The 12262-nt window shown below is 42.7% G+C and overlaps 1 protein-coding gene and 1 long non-coding RNA gene across 9 annotated transcripts in view; one reads left to right on the top strand and one right to left on the bottom strand.

Annotated features, from left to right (window-relative positions):
- The window catches only part of SYT1 (synaptotagmin 1), a 608049-nt gene that overhangs the window by 34961 nt on the left and 560826 nt on the right, over positions 1-12262 (bottom strand). The window lies entirely within an intron of this gene.
- LOC133247153 (uncharacterized) overlaps positions 1-12262 on the top strand; it is a 40044-nt gene that overhangs the window by 15450 nt on the left and 12332 nt on the right. Inside the window, exons 2-3 of the long non-coding RNA XR_009736280.1 lie at positions 7608-7702; positions 8995-9115. This is a non-coding gene — a long non-coding RNA (uncharacterized LOC133247153). The remainder of the gene's footprint in view (positions 1-7607; positions 7703-8994; positions 9116-12262) is intronic.

Below are 12262 nucleotides of genomic sequence, written 5' to 3'. Positions count from 1 at the left end.
ATGATAAAACCCCCACTCTTAAAGAAAACATAATCCAAAGCACAAAACAGAATTCCTCAGAAGGACTTTGTGCTATGAATCAAGTTAATGAGAACATGCACTCAGAAAAATATGAACTCAAAGATGGGATGATAGAGCAACAGGAAAGCTACAGAATTACAAAGGTTGAGGACAAAAACAGTATTATACACAATAAATAAAGATGATATGACAAGGAATGAAATAAACATGGCTGCAAAAAAGATCAGTGACCTGGAAGAAAGGCTTATAAATAAATACAAGGGGAGCAAAAGAATTAGAAGTAATAGATCGGAGTTCCAAAGCACTTAACATAATTGAGGATCCCTGAAAAAGAGCCTCCAGTAAATGCAACAGGAAAAGAATTTGCAAATAGCATACAAGGAAGTATCACTGAAGACAAACCCACAGATTGAAAGTGTATACCACATTCTCGGACATATTGATAACAGAATGTTTAACATTGCAAGCATATTCCTGAACAAATAATTGAAATTCAAGAACACAGACATTCCTCAGGCATTGAAGCGGAAAAAACAAAAGTCACAGACAAGGAAGCAAAAATTAGGCTGCCCTCAACGATCTCCACAATACATTCAACACAGAAGCAATGTGTATGCCAACCAACACGTCAAGACATATTCTATCGTGAAAGAATGTCAGTCAAGGATAACAGGCAATTGGGTCTCATGAATTTCTGGTTTCAGTGATTTGGGATGATGGGGTAGCCAACCTTAGAATATCTATCCTTGCATCTTCCGAAGTGTGTCTTCTGAATTCTAATCCTGTCACGTGTTTCATGAGAAAGGGAGCTGCAGTCAGACCACTGAGAAACGCAGAGCCTTTGTCAGTCTCGCCTTAGAGATTTATAATAAAGTGTGAGAGTGTTAGTTGGTCAGTCATGTCCTACTCTTTGCAACTCCATGGACTGTAGCCCACCAGGCTCCTCTGTCCATGGAATTCTCCAGGCAAGAATACTGGAGTGGGTTGCCATTTCCCTCTCTAGGGGATCTTCCCAACCCAGGGATCCAACTCAGGTTTCCCCACATTGCAGGCAGGTTCTTTACCATCTGAGCCACCAGGCAAACCCAGAGATTTATAATACACATCAGCAAATAAATGACTCTAAGAAATTTCTGCATTAGAGAAACCTGATTTTCCTTTAAAAAAACATTCTGTAACCCAACATTTTTACTGACATAAATTTTACTCCCCAGAACATCTAATAACATCTTGCTGAAAGAGATCCCATTTGGAGAAATTTTGATCTATGATAATGGAGGGGGAAAAGATTTAATAACTCAAAACCGTAGCCAATCCAAAGCAAACCATATTTATTTGCCTACTTTCCCCCTTAAAAACAGTAATACAATTTTATCATTCATTCATTCATTCATTATTTTAAAGTATTGAAATTTAAAAATCCAGGTACAGGAAGAAAAAAATACTCCCAGCAGAGGGGTGACAGTCAGACCACTTTGAAAGTTCTAATAATAAACTCTCTCCTAAAGCAGCCATTTTCAATCTTTAAGTACAGCTCAATTTCACATCTGCTTTGTGGAAAGGAATGCATCTCTGAAGGCTGCGTTCCCACTATGAACTCTGGACGTGGCAGGACTAGCTCAGTACAAATGAGAGACATTCGAGGAGATGTACTGAATCTGAACACTCTTTTTCTTCCTTTGGGAACTAAGAACGATGTAACTAAGAAGGCAAAGGAGTACACATCTTCTATTGGAGAAGAAAGACAAAGCCACTGCTGCTTTGCAATACTTTCCCCTACTTCTCAGTAATTTTCCAATTTACATAAACAGTTTCTGACAGTGTGCAGTGCCTTCTAATTAGGTTATATACGGCTGCTGGAGAATGGTTGGAAGACTTTGCTGTCTACTCACATCCTCTCTTATGCCACTTTGAACTGGAACAAGTATTTATATTCAAGTCTGAGTTGTCTCTATTTCCCTCCCATCCTATTAGGAGAGAGATAGGTGCCGGAATGTGGAGTGAAAGGTGGGAGGAAGCTTTCGGGTTTCAGATAGTGTTATATATGTCTGTACTTGTAAGATATCACCAGGGAGCTGATGAAGATAAGAGAGCAGGTTAAGGAGTAACTAACTTAGAGAAGGTCAAAGGATTTCAAGGACTGAAGGAAGGGACCCACTAACTGGAATGCTGCAGAAACAACAGGAATCATCAGGATATGCTGCCCCCTGCAGGACATTTAGGGAATAACACACCAGTTAAAATTAAAATGTTAAACAAAATCAGTGTTGACAAAATGTGTTCTGGTTGAGGTGTTATTTGGTAATCTCTAAAGCCGTCTATGGGGTCGCACAGAGTCGAACACGACTGAAGTGACTTAGCAGCAGCAGCAGCAGAAAAGTTGAAGAGGTACATTCCCTAAATCCCAGAAATCTCACTCTTACGTAAACATCCTAGAGATATTCGTCCAGTTTTGTATCAGGAGACATGTATAGGAGTGCTCCCTGTTGCACTGTTTGTGACAGTAAGAAATTGGAAACAACCCAGATGCTCATTAACAGCAAAGTGTAAATCTTAATAGGAGTATACTCCTACCATGGAATGCTGTACAGCAATTTAAAGGTAGCAAGTTTACATTAATCAATATGAATACATCTGAATAATATAATTTGCATACATTCCTGCATGCTGCTGCTGCTGCTGCTAAGTCGCTTCAGTCATGTCCGACTCTGTGTGACCCCACAGATGGCAGCCCACCAGGCTCCCCCGTCCCTGGGATTCTCCAGGCAAGAACACTGGAGCGGGTTGCCATTTCCTTCTCCAGTGCATGAAAGTGAGAAGTCAAAGTGAAGTCGCTCAGTCGTGTCCGACTCTTTACGACCCCATCCACGGACTGCAGCCTACCAGGCTCCTCCGTCCATGGGATTTCCCAGGCAAGAGTACTGGAGTGGGGTGCCATTGCCATTCCTGCATAAGGATACATAATATGACGTGTGTGTATTAGTCTCTCAGTCCTGTCTGACTCTCTGTGACCCCATGGACTGTAGACCACCAAGCTCCTCTGTCCATGGAATTCTCCAGGCAACAATACTGGAGTGGGTAGCTATTCCCTTCTCCAGGGGATCTTCCCGACCCAGGGATCCAACCCCTGTCTCCCGCATTGCAGGCAGATTCTTTACCGTCTGAGCCACCAGGGAAGCCCATGTAATATGATACCGTTTATATATATATAAAGTTTGAAAACACATGAAATACATAGAGTATGATGTCATTTATATAACTGAAGACATGCAAAAACAAAACTGTATGTGTAATAAAAACATACTCAAGAATAATGAACATAAAACATGAGACTAGGCTGAGAACCACAAACATCAAATTTAAGAAATTTGATTAACAGTTACCTCTGAGGACAGAAAGGGAGCAGAAGGACCAGAAAGGGTGCCCGAGGTGGGGTGACTATATGTGCTAAGCTTGGTTTCTCTTGTGTACTGCGTATGTAAGTATTCATTGTATTATACTTAACATTGTAAGGCCTGAAATATTTCATAAGAACAACCGAGGACCTCTGATCCAGATTTGACTAAGATGTCTGCGGTCCCTGCCGTGAGGGCCCTTTCACATTTGGTAGCATGACAATGGCACCCCACCAAGTACTCTTGCCTGGATAATCCCATGGATGGAGGAGCCTGGTAGACTGTAGTCCATGTGGTCTCTAGGAGTTGGACACGACTGAGAGACTTCACTTTCACTTTTCACTTTCATGCATTGGAGAAGGAAATGGCAACCCACTCCAGTGTTCTTGCCTGGAGAATCCCAGGGGCGGGGGAGGCTGGTGGGCTGCCGTCTATGGGGTCACACAGAGTCGGACGCGACTGAAGTGACTTAGCAGCCGCAGCAGCAGCAACATGACTGCCAACACTGAGCCAGTCTGTGCTTACAAAGGTAACTGAATCCCACCTGAGATGCCCCATGTTACCTTCAGACGCAACCCATGTGACCCCACCTGACTTGCCCGTCAATCAAGTTCCCATCTGACCCCCCCAGATGGCGTGAGCTCACCATCATGACTGAGGGGTTCATGCAGAGAGGGTTCAGGCAGAGGAGAAGCAAAGCAAGGCAGGCTGTGCAGACTTAGGAAAAAGGGAATGTGATGGATTTGGAACTGCGTGTTGCAAATGACGTCAGTTTCCTTCTTTTGAAGGAAACCTCTCTGAACTTGATGAACACTGAGTGATGTGGGGGGAAATAAAGACATCCTCAGTTGTAGCACCGTGAGTGCCTGCTGCATGAGGAAGAAGGTAAAACATCCTGGCTAGCTTGTATTTGGCTATGACGGATAAGACTCAGAGGTCAGTTAGTTGGCTGCTTAAGGTGAGGCTAGGGTCCCATTTGGAGGCCCCTGTAGGGCATTTCAAGCATCCAGTGAGGTGACATCCTCTGTCAGTGGCTGTCAACACTGGCTTCACGTTTTAATCACTGGAGAGTTTGAAAAACTACTGATTCCTTGGGCCCACTCCCAGAGATTCTGAATTGGTTGGTCTGGGCTGGTGCCTTTGGTGTTTGCATTCTATAGCTGTCACTTTCCCACGATTCTACATTCATCCAGCACTGACTGCTGTGCTGCAGTTGTTATGTCTGTGGTCCTGATAGACCCTTGAGCAACTTTCTGGGCCACTGGTTACCGTGGCTGGGAGGGTCACTGCGGGCCTATCCCAAAGACACGTAACCGAGTAATTACGATAATATGAGACGTGGAAGGTCATACATGTTCTATACTCAGGATGTAAACTGAGGACAGAGGGAGCTCCATGCAGTCCAGCTCTGGAGGGGAGGAGTTTTTGCACAGAGGGAGGGATGACTAATGTTTTTAGAGCCTTGTTGTCAGCATGGGTTTTGAGCAGCCTCAGCATGACCTGAGAACTTGATAAAAATGCAGAACGTCAGGCCTCATCCTGTTTGCTGTAGAACTTTGCTGCAGAAGACCTGCAGCAAATCTTATTTTAACAAGGTTCCCAGGAGATTCATATGGGCACGAAGGCCCGAGAAGCACGACCGTCCTGTGAGAGCACCACCACCCAGAGCTTTACCCGCGTGTGAAAGGGCGTGCGTGGGCTGTCTCAGCTTGGGCAGACGGTGAATGAGGAGCAAGTGCTGGCATCCAGAGAGGCAGGCCTGAGCCTGGTCACGAAGGGGCTTGTGGAGTTTTCTCAGGAATTTGGATTTCATCCTGAAGGTGGTGAGAGGCTAATTAAAGCCAATTAAGGCTTTTCAGCAGGAGAGTGGCACAGTGAGATTTTTGGTTTAGGAAGATACCACTGGCAGGAGTGGGGAGGATGGAAGGAAGGTCAGGGCAGGAGCCCAGGGGCCCAGGTTTGGGAGGCTATTACCATCACAGAGAAGTGGTGAGACCTGAACCCAGGCAGCCCTGGGGGGAAAAGATGGAGGTGGAGACAGGGGTTATCTGAGAGGCCTGAGCAACAGGACTTATCAACGCTGACAACTCCCGTTTCCTTGAAAAGCCTTTTAGAAATATGTTGTATATCACTGGAAGAAGAAAACCCAATACATAAACAAACCTCAAATCAAAATTTTCAAATACCTGATCTTAAATCAAAGTTAAAGTCAAGAAAACAGGATTAGGAGGAAAACACAAGTATCCATGATGAATCGTGAAAGCAGACACTGCTGCTGCTGCTAAGTCGCTTCAGTCGTGTCTGACCCTGTGCGACCTCATAGACAGCAGCCCACCAGGCTCCCCCGTCCATCCCTGGGATTCTCTAGGCAAGAACACTGGAGCGGGTTGCCATTTCCTTCTCCAATGCATGAAAGTGAGAAATGAAAGTGAAGTCGCTCAGTCATGTCTGACTCATAGCGACCCCATGGACTGCAGCCCACCAGACTTCTCCATCCATGGGATTTTCCAGGCAAGAGTACTGGAGTGGGGTGCCATTGCCTTCTCCGAGAAGCAGATAAGACCGAATGAAAAGGTCTGTTGTTCCATGTTTCTTGTGCTGCCTCAAATGTATTAAATGGACACTTTTGATGACTGATAATTGATGTACACTTTATGATTTAATTTTAATTTAAAGACGCATTGCTGTTGTACAATTTCTCAGGAAACAAAGCACAGAAAATATGTACACACACACACACGCATATATATCTCTCTCTCCAGATTTTTGTTGTATTTTTGTTGTTTATGACTACAAAGTATGGTTTCCTTAGTGGCCACAAGAGAGCTGTTCTTTTCACATTTCACTGAAGGTGTAATTGTTTTCTAGAGCGTATCATACCTTTTCTACCTCCGTTTATCAGTAGCACATTGGCAAAAGAATTTGTTAGTCCCAAACTTATAAGAGCAGAAATAAATTTCCAATTGTCTGTTACTTGAAATATTAATGAGGCTGATTGTTTTTTATTCATTCTCTTAACAAAAAAAAATTGAATTCAGTCTTTTTACTTCCATTTTTACCTTTTAGTCAATAACACTAATGGTATATGAGAAGGCTTAGTTTATTATTAACTGCATTAAAAAAAAAGATATTTGATAAAACATGAAACTAAATTACCAATGCTATAATTTTTTATACCTTTGAAAATGTGATTATCTGTTATTTTATCACAAAAGCACAAAAACCTCAAATCTACTTAGAAGAGCATTCATAAATATAAGCATCAAATGGTAATGACAATGACTGTATATGTTTCTGAGCAGTATTGGGTTGGCCCAAAAGTTCTTTTTGAGTTTTTCCGTATGATGATATGGGAAAACACAAACAAACTTTCTGGCCAACCCAGTATTTGAACATGAGAGGAAAAGAGCAAAGGAGCTGGGCTTTTTGCCCTTGCCCTCTGCCTTGCTGCTGCCTCCTCTTTCAGGCAAACATCTACCAAACCCTTTCTTTCAGGAGACCAGAGTGGTCACGGGACCACTTCTTCAATTTCCTGACCTTGCCTCTGCTCTGTGTCTTTCTGTCTGTCTTTCTGACAAGAGCAGCTCAGACTTAACCTTCACAGTTCCCTCCTTCTCATTAGTTTACTTTCTCAGCAGAATATTCCCTAGGTTTGGAATGAAAATCCTTTAATATCTATTTACACTCCAGAAAACTAAAACACAAATGGTCTGTGGTGTCAACGGCCCTACCATTCCAGTGTAGCTGCACCACTTATGCAAACTGATCGGAGACCTCAAAAGTTCAGAGAAAGCTGAATTTGCATGCATGGCTGGGATCCTGATTGCAAATAGGCTGAGGCTTGCAGAACGAGTTCTATGGTAGCATAGCTCAGCACTTTCTACAAAGAAATCCTAAAATGTCCAGATTGTCTCTTCCGTTGACTATTAACGGGAACATCTGGGGACGGCAGTTTGGCAACATTTATCAGCGTTTCAAATGCACATTCCCTTCCACTCAGGGATTCTGCTTGAAAGTTTTTAGGCTGTAAATTCTCTTGCCTAAGTATCCAAGATAGCTATATATACGTGCTCAGTCGTGTCCGATTCTTCGCAACTCCAGGGACTGTAGCCTTCCCGGCTCCTCTGTCCATGGGATTATCCCAGCAAGAATATTGGAACAGTTTCAGTACTTTGCCATTTCCTCCTCCAGGGAATCTTCCTGACCCAGGGATCGAACCTGCATCTCCTGCACTGGCAGTTGGGTTCTTTACCACTGTACCACCTGGGAAGCCCAAGTATTCAAAGGTACATGTATAAGGAGATTCAGAATAATATTGTTTGTGAAGGCAAAAGCACTACATACAATCTCTATGTATCTACTACCGCTGCTGCTGCTGCTGCTAAGTCGCTTCAGTCGTGTCCGACTCTGTGTGACTCCATAGACGGCAGCCCACCAGGCTCCCCCATCCCTGGGATTCTCCAGGCAAGAACACTGGAGTGGGTTGCCATTTCCTTCTTCAATGCATGAAAGTGAAAAGTGAAAATGAAGTTGCTCAGTCGTGTCCGACTCTTTGCGACCCCATGGACTACAGCTCACCAGGCTCCTCCGTCCATGGGATTTTCCAGGCAAGAGTACTGGAGTGGGGTGACCTCACCTTCTCCGGCATCTACTACTAGAGAATGATTTAAAAGTTACTGTCCATTCAGACACTAAAATGGTAGGCGATTGCTCTGTGCTCATGCGGAGACGCCTCAGTGGTAAAACCAAGGAATGTCTTGGTGGGGCTTCACTGTTCCCTACTTCACAGCACTCCCCTTTCTTAGATATGGGCACTTGACATTCCATTTTATCTAAAGTGGATTACAACAGAGCTTCCAGACCTTCTGTCAGCCAGATCGCCTATGTCAAGCTCCTTCTAAATCTACATTATAGAGATATAACTATAAACATAATTACAGTTTAAAAAGTAAAAAATGTATGATGATATTTATACATCATATAGAATCTATTCATATATGCACATGGAAAATTTCTGGAAGGATTTACCTGAAACAGTGGTTATCTCTGGTTAGAAGGATTGGCTATGGGGTTGGAGAGGGACTTTACACTTCTGGTCTGTTTTTACTGCTTTTTCATGAACACATTACTTTTATAAATTAAAAAATGAATTTAAATAAACAATTCTATATACACAAGTACATAAAATGAAAAACTGGGAAAGGCCACGGGAAAAGGGCAGTTATCTAAGTCCTGTGTGAGCAGACACCCTAACCAGATGCCACAGATAAAACAGTCCCTGTGTCTCCTGTGGTGGTCGAGACATCAGAGGCGTGTCCGTATTGCCCATCACTGTATCCCTACCGAAGACATGGTTCCCCTACAGTCCAACTGCCACTTGATTCTTTAGGACCCTGAAGGTTTTGCCTTAAGGCTGGCAGGGGTAGCGAACATCACTTCTCCCGAGAAATCTCCTGTGATTCCTGTGGCCATCACTGGCTCCTGTCTTTTTTTCACTCCTATTACAAAAAATTCGTTGCTTTAGGGTTGGTGCCTACCTCCCCTTTATTTATACTGACAGCATTCCTTTTCTTTCCAGGCCATTGATGGTAGGAAGAGGTCTTCAGTGTAACTACAGCTGCTCCCATCATAGTGTGCCCTGTTGCCCTGCAGACTGACTGATAGCAAATGAAGGTTTTACTTCTGTGCCAGTTTTGCAGGTAGAGCCTCTTGTGTGGCAAAGGGAGAAGATCACACAGCATGTGCCAAATTGCATATAGTGGGACATTCCTGCGCAGTAGACGCAACTGTCCTGGGAGTCTTGATTCAGGACAAAGTCTTGACCTCTTAGCCTGAAGTATGTGTTCTCAGCCTGTCAACAAACATGCATGAGCATGCACGCGCGTGTGTGTACACACACACACACACACTCAGAATCCTCATCTGCAGCCACTTCCTGCTACATACCCACACTCCTGCTTCACCAAATTGTTTGTCTTCCTGGAATGCACAATGTGTTTTTATACCATGATAATAATTTATCCCAACTGTGGTTCAATGGCATCCAGAATGCAATTAACCCATATTCATTTTCTCCTTCCTTTGCATTTTGCTTAATGATGCTTAACTCTAAATAGCTTCTTCCATAGAAGGAGAAAAAAGACTCCAGGGAGACAGCTGGGAGGATGGGCAACCGCCACCGTGTCTTACAGTCTGGTGGGTTTGTAGTGTTCCGTGTTATTGCCTGCTAAATTTTCACGGGGGTGTGCTCCGTATGCGTCACTATACAACATCTAGCCTAAATTGTGAACAAAAACAAGTATTTTTTTTCTTACATGTATGGAAGAGAATTGTTTGGCTCACAGAGGAAAGGAGATAGTTGTGGTTCAATGTTAAATTTTTGGTTCTGCTGGTTGAAGATGAAGTTTATTTTTATTCCTCCTAGTTTTAGTTGCACCTTAGTATTCAGGCATGTGATTGTCTGAAGTTTTGTCCTTATGATCTAATTAGGAATTCTCCTATGGTGTTCAAGTGACCTCTTACATTAACTCTTGATTTACTAACTGGCTTCTAGACACAAAGAGAGGATTAAAAAGCTGCAGAGATAAACTGTTCCAGAATAATGTACATAACACATAAGCAAGAAAGTACCTCAATCCCATTCACAGAGAGTTTGTGTCTAAGATATGTGAAGTTGTCTGCTTAGCAAACATCAGGAAATGACACCAACATGCCAGTTTCACTGGCATGTTGTGATCTGGCTACTTACATCGCCCTAGGTTTTGAGGTAGTGAAATGCCGCACGCCATCAGATACTTAAAGCCATAAAGTTGCTGGCAGCTCAGTTACAAATTTAGATAGGAAAGTATTTGGCGTGAAAATAATTAGCAGATAGATCTTGTGGTTCGCTGACTACTTAATTAAATTGGAGATCCTCTGAATATTTTTACCTGCCTCTCCACTGAGACAAGAGCTTGACAATCAACTCAAGGGAATGACTCGGCTAGGAGAAAACTCACAAGTTACATTGGAAGGACTGTCTATCAAGATCAAGGCAAAATGAACCAAGATCAGGGTGGCTTCTTTCTTAAACAACAGGAAAACAAACTGAGGTACCTTACCTGAAGTGGTCAGGTGGCCTCTTCATTGAGTGCCACTGAGATGGAAGGAAACCTCTTCTCTAATGTTGCCATTCATAAGCATACATGACTCATCAATGGGTAGGGTCTTGTTCCTTTCTGACCAGAGTTAGTACTTCCAAATTTGAGTTTACGAACCTCTTTCTCTCATGTCCTATCTTTTCACAGTAATAAAGAAGGCTACATCTAAGGCAGGGGGAAATGTTCCAATACAATGGTAATCCAAATAAAAGAAATCCAAATAAAAATGAGACTCCTAAGTTGGTTCTATCAGATTGCCAAAGACTTAAAAAAATTATATAATGTTCATTGTTGGTCAAAGTGTGCAGTCATCTGCTAGGCTGGGAGGTAGTAAGAATGTAAAATATTAATACTCTTTCTAAAGGGGAATTTGGCATGCCAAAGCCTTAAGATATGCATATCTTTGATTGGAAAATACACCTTCTAAGGTATATTTTGGATGTAATTGAGGATATGAGAAAAGATGTAGTGACAAAGATAATGATTGTGGTGGTGGTTTAGTCACTAACTTGTGTCTGATTCTTGTGACCCCATGGACTATATAGCCCACCAGCCTCCTCTGTCCATGGGATTTCCCAGGCAAGCATACTGGAGTAGGTTGTCATTTCCTTCTCCAGGGATCTTCCCAACCCGGGAATCGAACATGGGTCTCCTGCCCTGCAGGCAGATTCTCTACCAACTGAACTATGAGGGAAGTCCTATTAATTGCAGTGTGGCTTATAATACAGAAAAATCTGAAATCACTAAAGAATTTAACAGTTGGATGTTAGTTAAATAAGCTATGTTAAAAATCACATAAAGAAATGATCTATAGGCATTTAAAACAACATTGAAAAATTACTGATGCAGAATAATGTTCACAACATACTGTTGTTAACAAAAGTAGATTAAAAATTAGCATGTTTTGTATATTCCAACTTTATAATGGAAAGTATATAGGTATACAGATGTGCATAAAGATAGGCCTAGAATCATGTACTAAAGAAATTAACCCCATTATTTCTGAGTGGTGAAATTCAAGATAGGTTAAAATTTTTTCTAATTATCTGCGTTTTCAAAAATTTTATAATTTATATTTACCTTAGTGAAAACCAAAACCTACTTCTAATTAATCAATATGAATATTCATGGAGAAGCTAAGTCTTCCGTGACTGTGACGATGACAGCAAGTCAAGGAGCCTGTGGACCTACAATGGTGCCGTGTGTTGCCTGCTCCAGTCGCCCCCTCACCCCTTGGTTTTAGCACCCCAGATTTTAGGTGGGCACACTGCCAGAATAAAAAACTGCTTTTCCCAGCTTCCCTTGCAGGAAAGGTGCTCAAGACTAGATTCAGATCACTGAGACGTAAGTGGAAATACCATGTGGGACTTGAAGAATTTTCACTGAAGGGCCTGGGTTTACTTTATTTCCCCCCTTTTCCTTCTCGCATGGATGTAGCCGCTGCCACAGGGGTCCATGGCATGGAAACCACATACAGAAGGCAGAGGATGGCAGAGGAGAAAGACAGCTGTAGGTTCCTTGCGACACATGGAGACATCATGTCAGCTCCGGACTGACAGCTTTCATTCTGCTTCATATTATAGACCCATACATTTCTACTTCCTTTAAAGCTCTGCTATTCGGGGGTTTCAGTTATTTGTTGCCGTGCCCGGGCCTTACTAATATATAGACTAATTGTGTTTGTGGTTGTTGCTAACTGATCAGAAC

Source organism: Bos javanicus, chromosome 5 (genome assembly GCF_032452875.1).
Source record: "Bos javanicus breed banteng chromosome 5, ARS-OSU_banteng_1.0, whole genome shotgun sequence".
Classification (NCBI taxonomy): Eukaryota; Metazoa; Chordata; class Mammalia; order Artiodactyla; family Bovidae; genus Bos; species Bos javanicus.
This window is presented reverse-complemented; position numbering and strand designations above follow the sequence as displayed.